We start from the raw sequence: 4,816 nt of genomic DNA, 5'->3' as shown, positions 1-4,816 counted from the left end.
AAGGATTTAAATCAGAAGCGTAAGATTACAATTTTATAACATAAATTTTGAGTTTTTAAATCAGTGGAATTTTTATACAGTATAAATTGGAGTTTTAAAAATGTATATACATATGTGGACGTTCGCATGAAGAGCCCTAATGGCCGGTATAGAGCAGGGTCAATTCGAGTGAAAAAACGTCATTTTAGCACTTTTGAAACCCATTGAGGATAATTGTTTAGGTACAAACAACTAACAAGAAGTTTGACTGGCAGCTCCTGAGTGGTGCCAAATTTTACTGGCAGCTGTCAAAAATGTCAAAAATTCGAGTGAAAAAACGTAATTTAAGTACTCTTGAAACCGATTGGCAATGATTGTTTGAATGTTAAGCACGAAACAAAAATTTTACTGAACGCTCCAGAGTGGTGCCAAAGTTGACTGTCAGGCTGTCAAACATGTCAAAAATTCGAGTGAAAAAAGGTAATTTTAGTACTCTTGAAACCCATTGGGATGATTTTTTAGGTGAAAACAACTAACAAGAAGTTTGACTGGTAGCTCCTGAGTGGTGCCAAAATTGACTGGCAAACTGTAAAAAATGTCAAAAATCCGAGTGAAAAAACGTCACTTAATACTCTTGAAAGCCATTGGGAATGACATATTTGACAGCATCCCACTCAACTTTGGCACCACTCAGGAGCTGCCAGTAAAACTTATTGTTAGTTCTTAGCATTCAAACAACCATCCCCCGTGGGTTTCAAGAGCACTAAAATGAGGTTTTTTCACTCGAATTTTTGACCAGTTTAAAGATAAATTGTTGCACAATGCACCAATAGCTGTTAGTCAGTCAACGAATTTCGAACTGTTGACCATGAAAACCAAAGAATCTGAAATTTCAGTGTGTCCTAAAATGACGTCCATAAAATTGTCGCGAGCTCCCGGACTACAAGAAGTCCAAAAGGAGCGGTGAATTGGCTGAAAAAAAATCAGGTTAGCTTAGTAACCTAAGCTTAAACTTGATTTTAATTTCAAAGAAACAGCCGTGAAAAAGAACAAATGTTGATGTACATTGTTGGCTTTAGTGTCAGGTGAATTGAAAACAATAGAGTTGTTTCAAACTTTTCGGCACATAATGGCGATCCTTATTCGTGAGTTTTCTTAAATCTGTGAAATGTGCATAATTTCTTGCAGGTATGCTCTTTTTCAATTGAAAGTACTATTCTTAAAAAGAAATTGTTTAACGAAGAACAATTAATGAAAAAACAATTAAAATGCAGTAGAAAAATTTTGTAACAAAATTTATAAACAAGTTTTTTTAAAAGTTTTTAGAAAACACTCCAGTCGAAGAACTCTTTTAAAATTATTTTTAGCGATGTAAATTGAATCCAATTTTTTGTATTGAAACCCTTAAACACAACTTTTTGTGTATAAGAGAAATAGTGTTAATTAGTGAATTTTTCTGGTATGATGAGGAATCATATCTGTGAAAGTGAAATGTTTTTGTCTTGAAAGTGGCACTGTAGTAAAAATACTAAATTAAAAAAAAAAACTTTGTAACTAAATAATTATTTAAATATTCTTTTACAAAATTTATTTTTCTTATATCGCCGAAAAGTTCATGCAAATTTTGTTCACAGTAGTAAGAATACAGATTGTCGAGGAAAATTGTACATAACAAAATTTTCCTCGATTTCTTATATACAAATTTTCCTTTAACAAAGTTTTGTGTCTATTTAAATTTTTAAATTTTGATTTTTCAAAATGTTTATAATTTCAATTTTTGAAATTGAGATGTACTGAGTTTTCTGTTTTAAAATTATTTCTGTGAAAGAAAGCATTTCCAAAATCACACTTTAGTAAAAAATAAATTTGTAAAAAAGAAAATTGTAGTTATATAATTATATAATTCTGCTTTTAAATTTAAACGTTGTATCTCAAAAATTCGTGAAAATTGGAAATAAATTTTCTTTTATCATAAGAATTATTTTTGTAAAGGTAACAAAAATTGTTCGCCTTTCAAAATAAACTTTTTGTCGATAAGAAAAAGAATTTTTTTTTAAAGAATACTTAAATAATTATTCAACTTCAAAGTTGTTTATAATTTAATATTTTTACTACAGGGCAATTTTCAAGGGTCTTCAATGTTTTCTGACAACTTAAAAAAAATTTGTTTAAAAATTGTATTAAAACATGGTAATTTTTTTATCAATGTTGTATTTCCTTAAAAGACATTGTTTTAATAAGAATGAATGCTTTATCAATAGTTATTGAGAAAATGTAATTAAATTTAAATTTTAAGTTTACGGAATGTATATAATTTAAAAACTGACATATTAACCATTAAACTTCCAATCGTACACTTGCGTACCTACGAGACATTATGTACTTTTCATACATAGATTAATGAAAACTTACTGATGAGGGTCCCCATTGTGGGTCGAATCGTGTGAAACAACTTAATTGATAACAATTCACCTGACACTAAAGCGAACAACGCATATCAACAATTTCTACAAAATAATAACTTCTTGAAACACTTACATTTGTGAACTTAGATTAATTATTATCTCATTACAATTTAAAAGTGGATCAAAAGTGAAAATTTTAAGAAAAAACTGCAACATACGAGAATCATTGTAAGAAAATATTGTTATACATAATAATAATAATAACTTGTTAAAACGTTTACTTTTGTTAACTTGACTCAATTATTAATCCGCCATAACTTAAAAAGTGGATAATTATATGTATTGTTTTTATTTATTTATTATTTATAATTGTATTGTATTGTATGTATAATTGACCAAAAGTGGAAAATTGTTTAATTTTTTGTCCATAAAATGTTCATATATCATATTTATACATTATTAGATTGGAAATAATCTAATTTTGTATATTTAAGGTTGTATGTAAAAAAAATCAATCCCTGGTTGATTTTTTTTAAAAAGAGCTATATTTAAATGAAATATTGATTTATATGCCAAATTAATTTTTAATTTTTTAACCATACCGATGCGGAGATAATTAATGTCAAAGTTGACTACTTTAACATGTAGTTCATGAACAGTGCATAGGCAATCTTCACATTTTAATTTATGGTAATTAAACGCACTGGTAGAGAAATTTAAAAATGTCGGTATTAGTGCTGCTTGAAAATACAAATAAAAAAAATATATATCAAGTTTTTCCACCGTGTAGTTTCATAGATAATTCAATGAAAAACATTGAAATTTTAGTCACTTTCAAACTGATAAACATAACAGTATCGCATAGCAGCAACACTGTTCCCTCTCTCCAGCTTATATGCTGTACCAAGCTATTCAAATGCACAAGACAGTTGATCAGCCATTATTAGGTTTTAATTCCGACGTTGCACGATTTACGAATCTGCCGCTGGCATAGTAGTGGTACCTACACGTATACACACATCCTATGAATTATATGCCAGTAGCACACTAAAATCTTCACCATGCGGATCCGTGAAATTTTTCAATGTAGTATGGCTTGACGGCGCCCCACGGAACTCTACTATTTGTACGGAGATGGGATTTACATACAACCTTAAATGATTTTCTTGGACATACTGATATTCTTTAAATTGGAATAGATATAAGTTGGAAGACAAAGGGATTATCCCCACAGGGAACGCAACATCAAGGGCCTGGAGCAACTTCGTATCCAGTGAGGGGTAGTGTCGCTGCAAACTAGAAGGGGAAGATTACGCAGTTAGTCGTGGAGGAAATGACGACTGCCCGATAAATGAGTATTGGCGGCCGAATTTCCCCTCGCTGAAGAGCCCTGGTATAGAGTTACGTATAAGAGCATACAACCGGATGAATTCCAGTAATTTCAAGCTCAAAACGAAGCATTCAGTTTAAAAAGCGAGACGCTACGGCATGTTTCAAGTTGAAACTTGCAAAAACCGATTTTCGAGAAAAAAAGCTGTAATATTTACAGCAAAAAGAAATGTATCCCAAATTTTCTGGAAAAATATTGTTTGAGGATTTTGAATAAATGACTTTGAAAATGACCGACTTGCACTGAAATTGGTCTAAACCAGACATGCTTAGCCTGGGGAAATTCCCGCCAGGAACAGATGTTTTGCGCTTACCACTATTTCGGCTGGAGAGCGAGAGTGGTGGTAGACGCGTGCTTGATGCCCTCCTCTCCGACCCAAGCAGCACCGCAGATACGAAATATCTGACAGGGTGCATGGGGCGACTAACTTTTTAATATAAATTTGTAATATTGACTAGTTTTAATTGTTTTATTTTAGTATTTTTACATTTATTGACAATAAATGTAATTAAAAAGAGAATTGTACAAAGTTCTTCTTTTTTGTACATACTATTTGTACATACATACATAGTATGTACATTATTGAATATTTTAATATCACGGTTTTTTACATTGTGTGTTTAATGTACAGAAATTTTGGGTGATCCTTTTTGCAGTATAACAATTTATTAACATCATGCACAAGGTAGAAAGTAACGTTACAGAAATGAAATATAATTATAAAATCTGAATGCTATTCAGTATCAATAAATTCAGCTATGTTCTACTAAATATTATATGTATTAAATAGAATGTTTGAAAGTGGGCTTGAGCCTACTACGTTGATATGTTCGAATACTAATATAGAATGTATATCATCAGTCTACCTAACTTATATATTGGGAGTAAGTGCAAAACTCCAAAAGTTTACGGTAGATCTTTGGCGAATGGCACCACTTTTGCATATATATAATTAAAAATTTGTCATAAGGACAACCGCAGGATTTCGCCGGGAGCGGGTGCTAATCTGAAAAATTGCACCCGCTTCCAGCGAAATCGCGGT

At 31.2% G+C, this 4,816-nt stretch overlaps 1 protein-coding gene across 1 annotated transcript in view; it reads right to left on the bottom strand.

Annotated features, from left to right (window-relative positions):
* The window catches only part of LOC117178319 (KRR1 small subunit processome component homolog), an 11,892-nt gene that overhangs the window by 716 nt on the left and 6,360 nt on the right, over positions 1-4,816 (bottom strand). The gene's annotated exons all lie outside the window — the stretch shown is intronic.

The sequence above is a fragment of the Belonocnema kinseyi genome, chromosome 8 (genome assembly GCF_010883055.1).
Source record: "Belonocnema kinseyi isolate 2016_QV_RU_SX_M_011 chromosome 8, B_treatae_v1, whole genome shotgun sequence".
Classification (NCBI taxonomy): Eukaryota; Metazoa; Arthropoda; class Insecta; order Hymenoptera; family Cynipidae; genus Belonocnema; species Belonocnema kinseyi.
Note: the sequence above shows the minus strand (reverse complement) of the source record. Positions and strands in the feature narration are given on the sequence as shown.